The sequence below is a fragment of the Phasianus colchicus genome, chromosome 5 (genome assembly GCF_987193195.1).
Source record: "Phasianus colchicus chromosome 5, bPhaCol1.hap1.1, whole genome shotgun sequence".
Taxonomy (NCBI): domain Eukaryota; kingdom Metazoa; phylum Chordata; class Aves; order Galliformes; family Phasianidae; genus Phasianus; species Phasianus colchicus.
The window spans coordinates 54,243,875-54,264,916 of record NC_143440.1 but is presented as its reverse complement, the minus strand read 5'-3'; the positions used below and the strand labels follow the sequence as shown (position 1 = coordinate 54,264,916).

The window sequence follows — 21,042 nt, the reverse complement described above, 5'->3', positions numbered from 1 at the left end:
TGTTAAGGTAGAAAAAAAACAACAAACAACAACCATGAATTAAAAACTAAGAAAGCTCTATCTTAAGTCTTTTCTGTAAAAGAAATAGAGGAATTCATAAAACAGAGAGCACTGAAAACATTCTGCAAAAACAGATTACATACCAAATGTACTCAAACAGAGAATGTTCAAGTTTGCTACCTTTATGAAGCAGAAAATTTTCTAGAACTTCCTTAAAATAAAGGTGACAACACTTGTTGAGTTCAAACATCATTTAGAAGTAATAACACAAAAATGTATAAATTGAAGCCTGAAACAAAAATGCATGTGACAGCTGGGATCCTAAGCAAAGCAATTCACTGCAATCAGGTAAAGCTGCTCCGTGTCAGAGGCAGAATTACCCCGTGGTGAGTAATTGTGGAATTGTGGAATGAGTGTCCTGAGAAACCAATTATCTTCAAAGAAATTCACCTCCTCCTCCTCCTTCTCCCACTGCAAGTGCACTACTGAAGTATCAGCTTTCTTGTAGCAACACGAGTGTGTAATAGGTGTTTGAAACACAGACAGACAGAGACTTTACCTTTCAAAATTGTAACTCCGCTGCACATCCCTCTCTAGAGAGGGAGAAAGATGGGATAGACATCAGTAAGCACTTCTGTCACTGAAAGGTACTTCGATACAGCACCTCTGAACAGAGCCATTATAAAAGCAGATGTCACGAAATGCAGATGTCACAAAGTGCAGGAATTTCTGAGCTGACAAAGAGGAATTCGAGCAAATCCATCAGGCCAGGACGTTTTATGGTTTTCTGGCATCCTGCACTGCCTTTACTGCTACTCTCCATTCTTCCTTCCATCTGAACCAGCAATCAAGGGACCCTAACACGCCTGCAGAAACACTATGTGTGTGCCATATACACAAATTATTTAAGGTCAATGAAAAAAAAAAAAAGAAGGAAAAAAATGGAAAAAAGAAAGAAGCCACCAAAACACCTTCTAAGATATAAACCCCATCCTGGATCCATTAGTTTTACAGCAGCATTTAAGAATATTCAAATTTCATTCTTTGTTGTGGGCTTCATGTGCAATTCATTCAAGTTCCAGTTCCCAGAAGTGATACTCCAGTATACTTTTACAGATGGCAATAAGAGATTAACATGAAAAATCTTGGAGTAAATAAGAAGTCACCCACACTTTCGCTATTCCAGAAGTGACCAAAGTATGGCTGCTAAATATTCTTACCTTTTCTCACCTCACACGACCATAAAATAAAAGGATAAAGATTCAAACATATGTTTCCTGAAGTACCAGCTACCTCCCTGCCCCAGAAATTCTCAGTTAGATGGCATTTCTAGTATGCCATCGTGGTGTACTGACATATTTCCTCACCTACAGACAGGACTGATGGTAGAAGCATCACCAAAAAACATGAGAAAGCCTTTCTGAATAAAAATGACAGTTTAGGGCTCTTCTCACTTCACACTCCATTGATGAAAGTGAAGATATACGGAGAAGTAATGAGGAACTCATTCAAATCATCTTAGGCACTTCAGACCCAGCTGCTGTTTATTCCTTTGTGAGAAACAGGACAATGAATTATCTCAGCAGTGGTTTACATCCAGCCGTTGTTGCGCTGGAACTCCGATGCAGCCAAAGCAGCAGAATGTGACCTCATTTTTCATACAATCTACTCGCCTTATGTGCCCTTGCCAGACGCTTCAGTTTCCCCTAAGAGCTCAAAAAGCACTGAAAATCCCACGTGTTCTTTTGCTTGCATTTTATGGACAGCCCAAATAATTTTCAAGCAGAAAATGATGGAACTGAAAAATAAGATTATTTTCAGCAGTGGTTATTTTCATAGTGAATACTATGAATTTGCCCAGCGAGTGCATAGAATTCAAAATGTATTTAAAGCTTCTGTGTAGGTAAAGCAGAGTACCACTTGTGATCTTAGTGCATGGAGGAGCACCTGAATGTTGTCAGCCTTGTCCAGCTAGAGATGACTGCACTGCTCGCCTTCAAAGGGTGCATGGTGCAGTGTAACTCCAAATCCTTCCGAGAGAAGGACGTGAGAGGCATTACAACAACATCTCTGTTGTGATCACCTAAAGGCGTTCTGCTAAGATACTGCAATAGCTTTGGCAGCAGGCAACTGGCTGTACAGTTTCCCTCAGGAATTTAGAAAATGCATGTGCGTATAAGCAGAGGGCACATAGAGTTGGAACTAAATAATTTCAGGAATCCAAATCAGCTGAGATTCAAATTATGGTTTTCGAGAGAGAGGCAATCCACTGGAGTGATAGGGAGGATAGCTGCCTACTTGGCAGTAGGTTTTATCTCTCCAAAGATCAACAGGCAGTATTTAGAAATATGCAGAGGACTTAGAAGCAGCACAAGTCAAGTTTCAGAGGGAAGAGTCAATGCAAGCATGAGGAGTTCATTCAGCCTTCCTCCAAAACAGACAGCTCATGACTTTCTTTTTAAACTTTACTGGAGAAAGGACTTGGGTTCCAGAAGGCTAAAGAAAATAGTCTTCATCAGACTTCAATACAACAAATAAACAACAGTAATGGCTTAAGATAATTAACTTGAGTAGCAAAAATTGTTTATCCATGGATGTCCATGAGATCATATTGTTCATATATCCTTATACTCAGAAGATCCGGAACAGGAAGCCCAGAGCCTCACAAATAAAGCAAAGCTGCAGAAAACATTCAGAACTGCACAGAAACTGCACACAGAAAAATAACTGCTGGACTGCAGAGCTGTACTTCTTGAGGAAGAACTGCAGATTCAGGTAACCAGAGCTTAAGATTCAAGCGTACAGAAAACAAACTCCACTAATATCAGTACATCAGAAGGAATCACCACCACATTTAAGCTGAGGATCACAATAAGAAGTCACAGCAGGATAATAAGTCTGTCCCATTTCAGTATGATGCTTTCTTATCTTAAACACTATTCATTAAAATAAAATTAACTACTCTATGAACCAAAGTCCTGTCCCAACTTCTCTTCCTTCTCTGAAGAAAGGTTTTAAAAAAATCAAAATTCAACTCTAAGTACATTATTTAGATCTAATCTGTCAGCAGTGCACTAGATCTGTACCAGGCCCAGAAACAAAACAGGTATTCATTATTTATAGAGTACAGCCTTCTTGACAGCAAGTGTTTCAATCAAGTCAGTTTAGCTTAGATATGAAACAACTGAAATGCCACAAAGAAAATAACCAGTCTGATTCCTCCAGTAGCACTTACCATTTACAGATATAGTACATAAAGAGCAACATCCACATCTGACATAAGACAAAGTTGCATGGGCTACAGTATGCAAAGGATACCACCACTTTCCACAAGTATGCGGGAGCAAAGGTGATGTTGTCAATGTTATCCACGAAAAAGTGAGGCTTCTGCTCTTGAAATAGCTCTACATATTGAACTCAGTGTATCTTGACAGTCACCATGCAACGAACACCAGATCAAGCACAAGAATGCTGGTTTGGATGTCACAGTCAAACAGACACACGGGTAAATAATTAAGCCATCTGACCTACTGGAACAATCTCAAATGGGTATCTACATGCAAATACTGGTAACTGCACATTACCTACACCAAATACCTTTTTAAAAGCCTTCCACAGAATAGCATTATAAAGGGGTAAATAAAGGGAAGAGAGAGCAGGCTGCCATGCTTTAGAACCTGCTTGGAAAAAATACAATAGCTTTACCTAGAAAAGCACAACAGTCTGCAAGTAAACTTGGGTATTCTCAGGCACTATTTCATCAGCATAAATAACAACGTGCTTAGAATTTTCCAGGCAAGACACATATTTTGAGCAATTTTTTTTCTTGTCACAAAGATGATCTCTTTCTCTGATAGGTTTCAGTTAAGGCATAATGGTTCTTCCTTCCATTTGAATACAGGTGATTCAGCAAACATGCATTCCACTGCCCCACGGTGGAGCCTCTCACTCTTCTTGGAAAGCGTTCTATTAATATTCTGCTAAGTTAAACTTTGTGCATCTCAATGCAAAACCAAACCAAAGCATCTTCTCAAGAACGGATCGTTAAAGCAAAGTCACTGCTGATGCATAAAATAGGTCTTATGCTTCGAGTTTTGCGGATAACTTATTACTCATTAAACACAGCAGTGCAAGATACTGCCAACAGAAGGCATGTGAGTAAACATGTTTATTATTTATTACCTGAGGTACACTATAAGCAACAAGTATGGGGCAGAGAGGAAAGGAAAAGCAAAATAAAGTTCTTTTTAGAGACTTCAGATCCACGCCTGCAAAATCAGCAGCCTGTTTCCAAAGAGATCAAGACCACCTCTGAAGAAAATACTGAAGATCAAAACCATAGGGGCAGGAATACGCTGAAACACTTAAGAGAACTCAGCACCCTTTGCCCTGTTTTAGCCTTTGTGTTACTGAGGACACTGACAACTTTCAGGTTTTATAAACATTCAGAAATATTTCAGGGATCTGGTGGATGACACAGACAGGGACCAAAGGCTTGGTCCTGAGAGAAACACAAAACTGAAGGAGGGCTGAATTAGTCTTCTACTACCTGGAGTTACAAAGACTAAGCAAGATCATTAAACAGTGCACAAATGAGGACAAGAGATTAGTCACAAGTCGGAGCAAGAAAAAATCTGGTTGGACATATGAAAAAAATTCTCCACAATGAAAACAATTAAGTAAAGGAACAGGATATTCAGGAAGGCTGTGAAATCTTCATTTTCGAGAACATTAAAAAAAAGAAAAAAAAGGAAGACTGAAGAGAGGCTGAAAATGACCCTGAGCAACCTGACCTCACTTGAAGCAAGATATTGGATTCATTGCTCTCCAGATATTCCTTCTCACCTGAATTTTTTTTTCTGACTGTTCCTCCACTACTAGAGGCATTCAGAGCTGAGGAAGTTTCATTTTACTTGTGCTGGAAAAAGAGAAGCACGACAAATGATAATTACCCAGGACACTGGCCACCTCATAAACTGCATTCCAGTGAAGAACTGTGGGTCCTGTCCAAAGATGACCATCACTTAACACTTTATGATACGTGAAGAGAGCTGTAAGATTTACTGCAGTGGGATTAGATTACTAGCAGGTATGCATAGAAGGGGAAAAGATTTTCAGATCTTGATTCAAACCGGGGTTAATATTCACTACAGCAGTTTTTAGCTTTTCAATTTACAGACCCTTACAATGCCATCAGACCTCAGAACAGATTTAAGATTTCGATGACTTGTATTTCTTAGGTACATTTCTTAAACTTAGAGACCTATAGACAAGAAATTAAAAGCCACTGTCCTGTTCCAGAATATAAATGAATACTGAGAGACCTCAGCTCCTCTACTTTACTTGTCATTACTTCAGAGTGGGCACTCAAGTACATATTCCATCAAAAAGAATATTTGGATTTCAGTGGGAAAATTCTAACATGCTACCTTACAAAAGAAGCATCCATTAAAGCTATTAAACAAGTAGCAATTATAATCATTAGTCCAAGGATTTCGAAATCACACTTCAATCTACAGCAGTGTCATGGTAAAAGCTAGTACAAAGAACATCACACTTGTCTGATAAAAACATTATTACTTATAGTCTCAGCACAAAATAATTAATTTAGTTAATTCTTACAGGGTTAATTCTGAGCAGCTAATTCTTGGTTTGATGATCAGATCGTAGCTCTGTGCCAACAGCAGGGAACATACCAGTTCCTTGTGTCCAGGAAGATTACTTCCTTCAACCACCATGTCTCCCTTAATGAGAATGCCATAAAGCTATCATGGCTTTCCAGTCATTACAAAATCTTGCTGGTGCAGGGGCTCTGACGACTCAAGTTCTTTTTGTTTATTCTTACAACAATTCCACATCTCCCAGCATCAGTCCCTCCTGATGCTCAAATAAATAAATAAATCAGAAGCAAAAAACACCGCTGTGTTTTATTCCCTTTTCCCACAGCAGTTCCCCCATGCAAGTCTGCAAGGAGATACAGCAGGCAGATAGAGAACAATGCCAGCAGCAACGCACTCATGTCAGACAGAAATTTAGGAGAGGAAAAGGAGAAAAGTCAATATTTGGAAAAGACAAAACAACATCAACAAAAAGAAAGAAAGAAAACAGCAAATGAGGCAGTAGGAATACAGCAGGAATTGGCCCTTCCTTTCCTCTCAGGCAGCAAGACTGTCCATCTCACCTTCTGAGGAAAGTATAGACAAGAGATTCTCTGGCAGCAGCTGTCCAAAACCAGGCATAAAAACCACTGATGAGACTAAGAGCCTCCTGGCCAGCAAACAAAAAGGGTAAGGTCATAGCTTCACCCAAAGCCCAGACCCCTGGCAATCTACAGGCAACAAAATCAGTTATTTGGGAACATGACTTATTCATCTCCCCAGACAACATGAACTGGTTTAGTTCGGCAGAGCACACTGTGCCACCTGAGGCTCCCACTTCCTATAGTTAGAAAACATGGGATGGGGGTTTCTGTATGTAAGACAGTAAATGCAGGATTTAATTTCTCCTGGCTAAGTGGACACGGCGCACCGGCTGTTCCCTTGAGCATGCCATGCCTCAGGCTCCTCAAATAACCTTTTCTTTGCAAGCTGTCTGAGACTGCAGAAAACCCTCTTTGTTAACCTGCTGCCAGGGAGCCATTTGTCAGAGCTGGGTGACCAGAAGAAGGAAAAAAGCAGCAGAGCTTTCCCCTCTCGCACCAATGCTGAACATCCCTTCCTGTACACTCTTCTCCTCTAAATAAAAGCATTTCTCATTCTGATTTTTCCACACACTCATTACTACAGAAATTATTTAAGGTGTAAATCTAATTGGCTTAACAGAAGAGACTGTTTCACCACTGTCCTCCCAAGAAGAGCATGCCACATACAATGTTCTTTTTCCATTCAGGCAGCCACAAAAGCTCCAAGCTTTGTGACCTCCTTCAGTTCTGCAACTGCTCCAGAAGTGCCCACTTTGCAGTTTGCTCTGCTCAACATGCAAACACCATTTATAAACAAGCGTTCAGTTGCCTTTGACTTTATTGCACCAAACAATCTTTTTTTCTGTAGACATAGAACATGAATAAATTACTATTCCTATAATTGGATGGAAAACAAATCTATATATGGGCACGTATGAAATACAGTTTCAGCTGTTTTTCTGATTTCCTTGTTAGAATTTATGTATAACACTGGTTCACTTGTATTCAGTCTGCTACACACCTTCCCACTGGAGGAAAATAAAACACTTTTGTCCCTGCAATTTTATTCTAACTTCTCTTTTAAAAATCTTTTTACAATTTAGTTACCTAATATCCAATTTTACTGATTTAAAAGACCTAAAACTGTCTGAGAAATTAGTAATTATGCTGTAACCTTTCTTCACAAACTCAATGAAATAACACAGAAATCAAGGTATTGATTATTCTTGACTTTGCAAGCTATGACACACTGTTCTAATGCAGCATGGAATCCCAAATCAGATATCTTTAATGTCATCCACAGGTAACAAAAGGCTTTGGGCATGTCTTAGTCTATTAAAGACAAAAAACTTTCAGATTTTTCTTATTGAACTGGACAGGAGAAACTGCCTTTTACTGATCTGTGGGTAAAAGCCTGACTCAGCTGAGTTAGTCAGAATCTTGTTGTTTGTTAACACAGGAGGGGAACCTGTCCAATATATTAATCAAGACAAAACTTGAATGTTCTCTTAATTCCATCTCAATAAAGCTAAAAAAAAATCATCCTAGGATTTCTGCTCTCTGAGCTTCCTATTTCCTGTTCCTAGAGGAATGGACCAGGAAGCACTTCCACGTGAATATTTCCTGCTGCTAGCAAAAGTGTGCAGCAGATAACCGAAGAAAAGCTTGATAACAGAGTGGTTATACATCCTATTGAGCTCCTGGATCTCCCCACTCCTTTTCACTGCACATTTTTTTCTACTTGCACCTTCAAGTCAATATTCTAGAACCAGAGCTCAGAGTATTTGAAAAGAGCACATAGTAAACATGGCTTCAAAAGGGTTTTAATTAATACACTTCAATCCATTCTTTACCAGAATGTTATCACAGAAACTCACTGTCTGACACTCACTGAAGGCAATTCTGCAACTGTAGTATTTTCAGACAGTCTCTATAACTATGGAGTGTTTTTCCTGTGACATTCCAGGTTTATCAGGTTGCCAAACATGTTCACTGGGATAAAAAATAATTTTTCTAATTCCACTTTCTCCAGCACTACTTGGAGCTCAAATAAATTAACTGGTTTTCATGAGTTACACCGTTTCAGAGATCAGCTGTAAAGAAGTATCAGATTTAGTCTAAGATTTTTAATGTTATTTCTCCTTTAAAAGTCCAAGGAAGCTGAGCTGTTCACTTACACACATGGTTACAAGTTTGAGAACAGAGACACTACCGCTGTCTTCCACTGACACTGTGCACAGTGATAGTGACACATCTTATTTAAAAAGACACAGGAAAGTTACAAAAGGAAAGCAAAGAAAGGAGGGAAAAGGACAGGGGGGTGACTCTATGTTTAAATTATGTTCACAGCCTTGTAAAGGAATTTTGCTTAAGTTCTGAAACTGCAAATAGAAGTTCTGAAGATTAGAAGTCAGAAATGCTGCTTGTGAAGGCACTGGACTTCAGTCTTCGATCTGTTCCCTTCTTAGAGGGAGAAAAGATGAACAAGGAATTTCAAGGATATGGCTGAGGAAACAACGAGCTGCTAAAACTCGGCATATCAGAATCTAAATGACTATGTTCAGTAGGGGCTTCTCATGCTACTCAAACATATCGAGACTTTCACTGCCTCTAAGGTACGGTGCTTCATTCTCCATATGACAGGATAGAAATATTTCCCCAAAAGACATTACACATTCACTAGCCATTCGTTCTGGATTACATAATCTACTCTTTATCCCATTTTTCCCTTCAGATTGGAGTTTGTTTTCTCCAATAAAATTTCACTTTTAAAATGCCTGAGATTAAATGACCAGATAATTCCTGTCATTGCTAGGCAAAAACCTTTATTAGCATTCAGGCAGTAATTCCAAAGGATTTGGTAAACAGGTATACATGTGCTGTCCCACCTTTCATAATTGTTAAATATACCCTTTAGCATTTCCAAAAGCAAACTAAAGAAACAGGTTTGTAACTGCCTGTTTACTTCAAAAGATGCTTTTCAAAACTCAGTTTCCTTCTACAAGAATGGAAACCTACATCACTGACATGAATATGGCAAAACTACCAAGACAGACACAACAGCTGTAAAAACAAAACCTGAGATATTAAGCAATGTGATACCTGCAATCTGAAGAGTCTGATCCACAGTTCAGATAAATCAATGGGGAAACTTCTAATAACTCCAATTTGCTTTGGATCAGGCCCTACAAATATTATGATGCTAAGTGGCTTTTAACCTTCTATTAGCATATTCATTTGTGCATGTTGTCAAGAACTAAGAAAAAAAAAACATTACTTATCTGTGTTCATCAAAAGTACTCCTTCTGCTTTTAGTGCAGCAATCACATTCCAATCAGCTTTTTAAGTCAAAGTACTAAGATACAGCAAACTTCTACAATTTTCCTCGAACCCTCAAAGAATTTTAAAAGCACAAACCTGTTGAAAATCTGCATAAACTATTAGACTTTAAGAAAAAATGTGCACTGGAACTAAAATAAAAACTCTCAATATTTTAACTACCCCATTTCACTTACAGAGTTTACTGTTCATAAATCCAGCACCTATCAATTGCAGAGCTTTGGCAACATTGAAAATAATAAATATTGCATTCAATATAGCACGTACCTGATTGACACTGAATGGGGTTTTCTGTTCTTTATGAATTTCTGACAGCATTACATGTCAGCAAGGTTTTCACATAGCAATTCTGGATTTGTTTTCCTTCTTTCCTTTATCTCAGATTCTAAAGCAGCTGTGCTCACCAACACTTAGTCATCAGATCTCAAATATGAATCTTTTCAAAGCAATGTGATGCCAGCTCATCAGTGCAAGATTACAGATACTATCAGTGTTTCCTTTCCCTGTGAAGGCAAGACCTAAACAGAAGTTCCTCCTCCTCCTTTCTGACATAACAAGCTTCTGAATTTGTCGTTCACTGCAGTTAAAGCTCTTACTTTACTGAGCCATTTCATAAGCCAGTCACTCTCATATTTAGCATAGAAATGTGAATGATTAACTAACCAGCAATTCTGGAAGAAAACACTGACATTTAAAAAAGCCAGATCAAACTTTTTTTTATTATTATTATTTCAATCTTTGTCACAGGAAAACCTGAAATATAACTAACATTCACTCTGAACCAGCAACTTAACCATCTTAGACATTTCAGACATTCTTAATAAACAACTTTGACAATGTTTTTTAACACCAGCTGCATTAATACGAAGGGAAAAGAGAGGGCTGTTTTCTATGGGGTTTTGTTTTGTTTTTAATGTAACTACATTCTTTTTCAAGCAAACCAAATTAACTAGAAGCTGTTTAAGGTGTTATCTCTATTTTACCACGTTAACATTTATTTAAAGAAAACTGAAGACATGCATCAAGGTCCAACTCTCAATTATACACTGGGATTGCTTTCAAAATGTTTGATTAGTTGCACAGCGCATTAACCTCATTTACTCTAGGGAAGCTGACATGCTCATAAATTGTTTGGATAAAGCATCACGTTATTCACCCTTGCATTTTAGATGCAAACATACCTTCGAGTCTACATAACCTTCCAAACATTTGGAGGTTTGACTGTTGTCAATCCATGCAGCTGCAATAGCCCTGCCACCTTTGCTTATCAACAGCTTCCCTGCAAGCACAGCCAGCACCAAGTCAAAGCAGTATTAATATCCATTCAGTCTGCTGTTCCCAAAATTACTTCACACTAATGCAGTTTTTCTCAGCATTAGATCTGCATTTTTACCTTGTTTCTACATTCTTTTCCTTGAGCTTCCCATCTCCACATATTACTATTTCTTGCAGGTCCAAACAGAGATATTTTTAATCTGAGATTTGCTTTGTCTGTAACAGATGAAGACTTTTGCAAGCTACAGGGGATTCAGATCCCTACTGCTTCAGGCCCCAGCACAGCTCCCTGGTTCTGCAAGTTCCTTTACTGAAATACCGGTCCTTGCTAAAGCTCCCCTCCTCCTTTTATTCATTTATTTTTAAGCAAATACCTTTTTGCCTCTTTCACAGGACAGCAACAGAGACCGTGAAGGGCCCCTTTCTCTCTTACAAACAAATAGCAAAAACTTAAAAAAAAAAAAAAAAAAAAAAAAATCAGAGAGCACAAGGAAGACAATAACTCATTGCACCTGAGGGTTTCAGGCAGCAATCAGCAGAAGTTAAGATTTTAAAGGACATCAGTGTGGTCAAGAGACCCACATGGGCACCTTTTGCCCAGGAATTCAACTACTATAACAGGTAAACTAAAACCGACTTTCTTTGGGCAAACCTGCCAGAAACTACAACAGTCCCTATCATCAGACACCTCACAGCACAGCAGGATTCTGCAGAAGATAATTGTTCTGTATTTGGACTGCCATCAGTAACTCCAAGATGTGTTACCACAGGAATATCTAAGATAGAATGTACATGTTCTGTTTGGCAGAGAGTCCTGATAAAGATTAAAATACTACAGGGTCTGTAGAAGTAAAATAAAATGCAACCCCCGAAGGGGAACAAGGACAACATATACCAAGCATTAGAAACAGCTTTAAGTAGTTACCTACAGATTGTATTTCTGTTCTGCATTCAGATCTTCTCTCAGCTGGGAGACACATCTATTCTGGGTAATAAAAGCAAAAACCTTCAATCAAAGCAAATTAAGATTTTATTAAGAAATCTGTGTGTTAAATAGCCAGATGGAATAAAGATTCACTAGATAAACAATCAGGAATGGGCTGGCATTAGGCAGCAGGCAGACAAAAAAAGTCAATTTCTTTCTCTCTTTTATATATATATGAAGTATACTAATATTTCCAAAACAATATAAAAAGAGAAGGTCTTTAATTATTACAAATTCCTGGTTGGTTTGGAGGCAGAGAGATGAGTCAAGACAGGAGTTTCTCTGCATAGAAAGAGATCATTAGACGCTGAGTTACAGCAGTTTGTAACTGGAGCAGCACCCATCTACCAGACATGTGGAGCAACTACGAGGAGCCTTGAGATGATACATAGAGACAAAGATAATCCAGATAAAAGCTCAAGAGCTTGAGATGGCATGCTCCCCTTTGTTTACAAGTGCACATGCAGAATACATTACGCCAATAAATTCAAATGCAGTTCCCTTCAAGAAAAGTGTTCCAGTGAATAAAATGGGTAAACTTACTGATTAACAGCCAGGCCCATCACTGACAAGTGCATAAATTCTGTATTGTCCCAGCTGCAAGGAGTTACTTACACCATTATTACCTTATTCAAGGTGAGCAATTCTGGGACCATTGGAGGTTTTACAAGAATGCAAGTTGCCTCTTGTCTGTGAACTTCCCAAGCAACTACCAAATTTTATTCTCAGCATTCCTACTGTATTTAGCACTCCAGGTCTCACAGCCACAACTTGGCTTTCCAGCAAATTCACACGATATGAGCAATTTAAAGAGTGGTTTGACTTCAGGATTCACCTAACAAAGAACCTTTTCACCACCTCCCACAAGTTTTGAAGCTGTTATAATAAAAGGATAACACTGAAGGAGGAGTGAAGAAAAATGGCCAGAACAGAACTGCAGAAAGAATCTTTTTTTGAGCAACGTTCATTGACAATTACATTTTCTTCCATGCCTATTATTAAATTGCTGTAGCAAGAAGGATGCAGCATTAAGATCTGCAGAAATAATTTTCATAATTATACCTAAAAGAATTTGAAGGAAACATCAAAAGGCAAAAGGCTATACTTCTCATCACCTGTGAGTATCTTGTGGGTGAATACCTTATACTCTGTTACCATGGCTTTCACCCCAGTACCACACACTTAATTTCATAACAATTCCTGAATAAAAGGGAAATCACTGTTACATGGGAAGGTTTATTTCCACTCCACACACACAAAAAAAAACCTGCCCTGAAGAATAACACTGTCACTACCTTTAGAAGCCAATGAAGCTTTTAGCTACAGCATCAGACGTTCTCCATGAGGCTACCAGCTTCCAGCTGAGTGGGGACATGCCTAGATACTGAGACAGGGTTCAAAGGCTCTCCCCTACTACCACAGCTCAATCTACTTTCTGCCTTTATTTAAGTCTTTCCACATATAGTGCCCAGCCACAGCTTAAGGTCTTATATCATGCTCCTGTACCTTCCTTTAAAGATTTGGCCTTGACTATTCTGTTATAGCAGGACATGTCTGTTAGGACATGAAGTAGGAACTAAGTTATTCTAAATAAACACTAATTTTCTTCTGAAATCTCAGCTTCCTTGCAGATGTGGAGAAGGCAACCGTGCTCCATAAAAACCAAGGACATTTTTTCCCCAGCCTTTCCACTTCCAGAGAAGCTGTTTTTAGAGATGCCAGATACAAAATCCTTCCTATGGCATGAGTGCTTTCTTGTCTGTACACAACAGAGATGACTTGTAGAAGGTTTTTGCTTCTTGATGTCATAGAAAAAAACATTCATTTCTCACTTCTCCTTTTCACCCCTTTACTAATTGCGATGTTTATTCATTTAACCTAACTACACAGAGTCTCCTGGACAAGTTCAAGAGAAAAAACAACATATAAAGTCTTATAATGCAGAAGCACTTGGAGAAGGTTTGTTTCTAAAAGCCACAAAGAACCAGCAAAGAGAGTTAGTTACTTACATGTAATAAATAGATGAAATCAAATGTGATGCCATTCAGAGAGACCCAGCCAGGCTTGAGCAGTGGACCCAGGTGAATCTCATGAGGTTCAATACATCCAAGCACGAGGTCTTACACGTGGGTTGTAGCAATCCTTGCTATCAATACAAGCGGGGGAACATAAGGACAGAGCATAGCATTACTGAAAAAAACTTAGGAGTACTGGTGAGCCAGCAAAATGTGCCCTTGCAGACAAGAAAGCCAACTGTATCCTGGGCTGCATCCAAAGCAGCACGGTCAGCAGGGTGAGGAAGGTTATCCTGCCCCTCTGTGCTGGTAAGACCTCACCTGGAGTACTATGTACAGATGTAGAGTCTCTAGTACAGGAGAGATACAGACCTGTTGGAGTGCCACAAAAAATGCTTCAAGGGACGGAATACCTCTCTACAAGGACAGGCTGAGAGAGGTGGGGCTGTTCAGCATGGAGAAGAGAAGGGTCAGGGGGGCCTGAGAGTAGCCTTTCAGTATATGAAGGAGGGCTGTAAGAAAGAAGGGACAGACTCTTTAGCAGAATCTGTTGTGACAGGCCAAGGGGAAAAAATTTCAAACAAAAGGAGGGGAGATTTAGATAGCATATAAGGAAGAAGTTTTTTTACAATAAAGATGGTAAGGCTACAATGGTAAGATTGGTACCGGTTGGCCAGAAAAGTGGTGGATGTCCTGTCCCTGGAGACACCCAAGGTCAGGCTGGATGGGACTCTGAGCACCTGATGGAGCTGTGGATGTCCCTGTTCTTTGCAGGGGTGTCAGACCAGATGACATTCAAGGGTCCCCTCCGACTGAAATGATTCTATGATGAACATGAACCCTGCAATTAGAGAAAATGATAATTTCTTTGAAGGTCGTGACTGATGTCATACACTCATTTATTATATCTACTCAACATTAGTAATGATTATTACCTTCTTTTTTGTTGAGAAAACAAGCAACGGGGAGGTAAAGAATAGTTGGGCAAGATAGAAAAGGCCTGCTAGCTCAAAGCAGTAAGTAATGAAGTTGCTTCAATATGGGGATAAAAAGTAACTGGTCACAGCTAATACCCTTCAATAGTTTTTCAACAAACATCAAGAACAGCTGTCCTTAATTTAACATCTCTTTTACAATCCAACTAATACACTCCAGCAAACAGAAATATATTTTCTTTTCTCAGTAGATAACCTGAATCTAACTAGAAAAGCAAAGTTCAAGATGCAGAAGATTCTGCCAGTGGGAGAACAAGAGAAGAGAGAGAGTTACAAAGCCAACTGAAGTGGCTGAAGGATTCCCAAAGTATTTACAGCAATTGAAGCAACTGAGCTTTATTCTTTGATCAATGCAGACACTTAAAAACAACTTGCCCTTTAAGGAGTCTGCTTAAAAAGAAATAAAAACACAATAACACCACAGTTTGAAAAGAAAAACAAGAGCTTTCAGCAACATTACCACAAAGAAGCAGATACAAAAGGTAGTGACTCTTCCCACATAATCTTTTTATTCATTGTTTCCAGTATCAGACTTCATTTTGCAGCAAGTTTTAGTTCAACTTCCCCTTTAGAACTAATCAGTCTTCAAGAGCAGCAGCTACTGACAGAGGTCAGACTGGGTCATCTCCACTTGTCTGACAGTTTGCTGCCATCACCAGCAGCAGTGTTTCTTCCTTGCCTCCTCAGGACCTCCTAATTCCTCCCTGTTCCTTATGCTGAAGCTCACCCAACCCAACAAAAGTTACTCGAGTTTGGGAACTTCACTGAAAGCTATCCCAGCAAAAGCAGAGGAAAAAAGAGAGGGAGAGTTTCTCTTTTTTTCAGTCTTACTGCTAGGCTAGTAATACAAATCTGCTCTAGAGAGGCCAGAGAGAGTAATAGAATAAATAAGCACCACAAGCAAGCAAGAGCAAAGGAGGAAAGACTTCTCCTTTGGCTGATTATAAACTGCTAAACTAGATCAGTTCCTTTCTTCCTACAAGAACTTCTAGCTACAACTCTAGCACCAGCTGGATAAAATCAGAGGATAAAATTAGATTCAAGCCAAGCCACACTTCCTATATGGGCCCCATCACCTCAAGCTGCCAAGCAGTCAGCCACCTGCCCAAACACATTAAGAACCATCATGTGTCCCTATTTCCCTAGGTCTCCAACCAAACTCTTCCTTGCCACATCTGATTTAGCAAGAGAGCAGCACAAAGGAAATAGAAGCCAGCCTGAGGTGTCAGAAAAGGGTATGTTCTAGAGCTTGGAAGGCCCTTTTGTTACTTTGCTAACGTGTTTTTCTCCCACAGTGCACTCCTACTGTAGTGACAGTTTCACTTGATGCTAGCCTTCTTCCACTTCTTGACATCAAGCCTGCTGGAGCTCAAAATGCATTTGGACAATGCTCTCAGAAACATGGTTTGATTTTTGGGTGGTCCTATGTGGAGCCCGGAGTTGGAACAGTTATCCTTGTGGAACACTACCAATTCAGGATATTCTATCATTCTATGATTGTGACATCTCAAACCACATCCCTTTTCTGCCTTCCATGACCTACATGCACCCTCCTAATGGAAACACCTTTCTCCTTCTATTACTATTGCCCCATAGCACAGATTAGGAATACAGGTTAAATTCAGATGATGAGAAAAAAATCAAAACAAACAAACAAACTGAAAAAGCTATCACTTCCTCAAGGAAACCTAAGAATAGAAAATTTCTAAACTCACATACTTCTCAACACTAAATGCAATAATAAAATGTGAATATGTATTCAGCAGAGTAGTGAAACAACAGCATCTTATGCAAGGCTGCATTTTGATGGGTTTAAGACTGCTGTGAGGCACAACTGCTTTTTCCTCCAGCAGGGTCTTGTAAACCAAATCACACTGCAAGCAACAGAATGGAGCTACCTGAAATAGAACCAACCCATGTGAGAAGTAGGTTGTGCTATGGCCTAGCTATGATGCTGCTAATGATCACTATAGAGATAGTATTTGAATAGGCTGGACTAAAATTTTTACAGAAGTCTGTCTTGCAAGTTCTCTTCACTTCCCAGCTTGGAGTTCTTTCTAATTTCTTTTAAGACTGAGAAAGCTGTAGGCTCAGAACTGCTTTAACAACAGAAATAAAAACAAAAACAATACTCCTTTCTTCCTTGTTTCATGAAGGACACACAAAGAGAAAGGAAGGCTACAGAGCAGCATCAGTGACATGCAGAGACATAACAGTGGGACATACCCTTATATGACTTGCAGTGCAATAGATTCAATGCCAAGACCTTGTGAAAGACAGGAGGGTGCTGCTAAGAGATGCAAGAGTAGATTCTGCTCTGTACTTAGTAGTGCTGAACTCATCCTCGATCTGGCCTACTGCACTAATGATTGAGAGCCTATGGCTCAGGCTCACCTCAGCCCAATAACCTGCAACATCTGAGATCAAAAATCCATTTTTTGACACATTAAATGTACCAATCTGAATAGCTCAGAAAACCTACCCAACCTAGCAGAATTTGGCAAGGTTTACAAAACAGAATCAAGCACAAGAAGGAAAATGATCCAGGTCCGGTTTATCAGAATTTTTACAGATGTGGACTTTCTCTTCACTTTCTGTTTATAATTCAAGAATTGCTCTACAAGACTAAGTAAATCTTACAGATAGCAATGTGCTCTTCCAAGTACAACTGAGAATGAAACCAATTCTTGTAAATCCTCAAGATTCCTTGAAAAAATATCTTGCTCATATCTGCCCTTAAATATGAGCAAAAGCTATAGATTAAATTTTTCTTTCGATTGTATTAGTGCAAAACTATTACGAAAAAGATTCAGAGATAGCACCAGCAGCGCTAGTGTTGATACCTTCTGTTAGATTTTCCCTGACACTCCAAAGAGCAACTGACATCAAGGTTTGCTAATGAAGTTTCCTAAATTTTAGTTGTGCAGGTTGAAGTTTGCAACATAATGTGTTTCACAACTAATTTTCCAAAAAAAAAACCAATAACAACAACTTAAGCCTCTGAACAAGAATAGAAAGAAAGGCTGAATGAAATGCACATTGCAGTCTGACAGTGAAGCTTTAGTACTAGAGTGCTGTAGTACAGAAAGAGAACATTTTGGAAGGCGTTAAATTCCTACAGTGAGGACTTCTGCATTTGCTCAGGAAAGGAGCTCCAGATTTTCAATGAGGATAACACCTGAAGGACGGTGGAGCTAGTGCATTCCAAGACAAAGCAGGTTTGCTCTGTAGTCCAAAATCAGTAAGAATTTAGGCACCGTCTTAAATGCAAGTAAGCTTTAAATACATTACTTTAGGGAAAATCCTCTGCAAAAATATATTGGCATAGAAATTTTTCTTTTCACCTGTTAGCTTACTAAATAAATTCTTTACAGAGAGAGTGGTGAGGTGCTGGAACAAGCTTCCCAGAGAGGTTGTGGATGCCCCATCCCTGGAGGTGTTCACGGCCAGGTTGGATGGGGCCCTGGGCAGCCTGGTCTAGTATTAAATGGGGAGGTTGGTGGCCCTGCATGTGGCCCCCCTGAGATTCATGATCCTTGAGGTCCCTTCCAACCCTGGCCATTCTGTGATTCTGTGTAAATAAAAGGTAATAAGGGAAAGGAGAGGAGTGGAGCTTGATTTGTTTGAGTTGTTGAAAAAAAAAAACCTTCAAGAAAAAAAGAAAAAAAGCCATAATCCCAAAGGAGGTCTTGGTATCCAGTCAAGGAAATCAGAAAGAATAGTCATCTGGATGACTGGCTGCAGCTTCACACTTATTCTATTGAACTGTGGCTTATCTATTGCCTGGCTGCTCAAGGCTGAATGGATTGAACTTAGATTTCCTACTGAATGGGCAATAACAATGGGGAAAGAGAATAGCAGCAGAGAATCCACTGGACCATTCCATCTTAAAAAACTTTGCCTAGTGCTACATAATACACTAGAAGAATAAAATCCAGTCTTTATAGTCATTTGTCTTAACTTTATTATCCTTTTTTCCAGAAGACGTCTGTTTCCTTTGCTGCTTAGCATGTTAACTTGATAAGGCCAGACAGTCAGCCAAGTACCTCTTTCAATACTCTTCCCAGTCACAGTTCAAAAAGAGGACTACATGGCTCAGTACAGCATTAGGAATTTAAATACAGAATATAAGCAGCACCTAAGTGAATTATATACTGGCAAGCTCAGTTCAAGGAATTGCTAACTATCACACACTTTATGTTTTTAAGTGCTCATTAAACAAATTTGTTCTAAGAATTTAAGGTCAATCTCAGCTCTAAGCCCATGCTTTTATACTATCCAGGGTCTGCAGTCCTTTCTCTTTAACAGAAGCATAACTTACAGAACACACACAAAACTCTGATCAGAGTAGCAATTAATCAAAACAGTTCTTTTTCACTCCTCCTGAAAGATTCTCCACAAAAAGCTCCAAGCAATTTTTGTTTTTCTCTCAAGCTCATGCTAGAAGCACTTCTTTTTTCAGTTGCCTCTTTCCTTCCTTACTTTTAAACACACCCAACCACAAGCAGATCAAAACCTGCCAGCTTGTACTTGCACTCCAAGTGGTCTCAGAAGTATCTTCCCATGTTTCAATTATTGTTAAACAAAAGGGCATATCACTGTTCCCACTTTCAACCAGAATGGAAAGCAACCGGCATACCAATCAGTCTCAAGGAGATTTTTACCTAGTCTTTAAGGATGTGAAAAGCAATAACCAACAATGGTAAGTTTTCAAAGGGCAACTTCCATCTAAAAGTCCAATAATGCAGAGTGCACTTGAAAGGATCAGGGCCTGGACGTGTAAAATCAGCACCCAAAATTGAGAGAAAGTTTTGACATTTTAACCTTAATCTTATTCTGTCAGTTTCCTCATCTAGAAGATGAAGGATGGAGCTCTGAGAGATCCTCACATGAAACAAGGAGGCAGAAAGAAAGATAAGAAAGGACGCTCACAAAATCCACATGATTGTGAATGCTGGGAACAGCAGAGACAGCATTTACTTCTGTTGCACTGGATCTGAAAGCAATAAAGAGAATGTTGGAGAACAGCAACACTGGCTCTAGCTGAGTACAAACAGCATTGCTACTTCTCTCCCAGAGCTATTTCATCATAAACATTGGAGACATTTCACACATTAATTTTCAGTTTTATCAGTTTCTGCCTAGGCAGCATTATGAGGAAATGTAATGATAGTGATGGCAGAAATTATAAAGGGAAAGAACAGAGGTCCATTCCTGAACAAATTTAACATAAAATAATAACATAAAATAATTTTTCTATTCAAGTATTCCACGCAGACAAAAACTTTGCAGCATGCAGAATAAAGTCATCTGGTTGGCTTATCTCTTTTTGGAGATTTATAGAAAAATGCCAGTAGTGTGTCTACACAAAGACAATTAAATATATACACATATATACAAATATATATACATAGATATAGATAGATAGATATAAGTACATCCAAACTAAGGCTAACAAAAATTTTCAGGAAGACAATACCTGAAGGAGAAAGAAAAACATCAGGAACTGATTAAGGGGATAAATGCAAGGATAAAAGGCAAATATATTAATTGGGTTACCTCTTCCCTTCCTTTCCTCACATGGGGTGTCCATGTGAGATGAAATCAAAGGAAAAAAACTTCCTTGCAGGAAGCAAAGGCAAACAGGGATCTGCATTTCATGATCTTGCACCTCAGTTTCTCACCATATCTCTGACAGGATGACACTAGAGGGACACTGCTGAAAAAAGCTGTACTAAGATTGATATTTAGAATTTAAACTTGAGTGCATTATTCCTGGAACTATTAGAAGTGCAGAGGCTCAAAATGACTAAAAACAGTTACTAGCGGCTGTGAAGTTTTAGCAGTGACAGCATTCAGGACAACTGTAGCAGACTTATAGAGAAGGGAGAGGCTGGAAGGGGACTACATTTCATGTCACAGAACAGAAGAGCAGCTGCAGCTATCTGGATGAGTGGAAGTCACCCATTTCCTTTGAGTTCTAATAAAATCTAGACATGAAAATGGGATGAGTTCTGCTGTACCATTCTGATTCCTACTTGAAGAAAATTCTGTATTTATCAGAAGATCATAGCATTTAGCCAGATTCAGAGATGCTAATACAAGATTGCCTTATTCCACCTCTGCTTCTTCTCTATGCTTGCTACTAAAACTTCAGCAGGTACAAGGAGGAGTCTGTTATTAGGCATGCACTTGCTGAAATGCAATTGTTACTGGATAATATACCAGTCATCAACCCATACAAGAGTCCAC

General features: G+C 39.1%; 1 protein-coding gene across 1 annotated transcript in view; it reads right to left on the bottom strand.

Annotated features, from left to right (window-relative positions):
* The window catches only part of ESR2 (estrogen receptor 2), a 73,643-nt gene that overhangs the window by 36,432 nt on the left and 16,169 nt on the right, over positions 1–21,042 (bottom strand). Inside the window, exons 2-3 of the mRNA XM_090141786.1 lie at positions 14,462–14,636; positions 13,790–13,926 (exon numbers count right to left, since the gene is read on the bottom strand). The gene's annotated coding sequence lies outside the window, so the exon portion shown is untranslated. The remainder of the gene's footprint in view (positions 1–13,789; positions 13,927–14,461; positions 14,637–21,042) is intronic.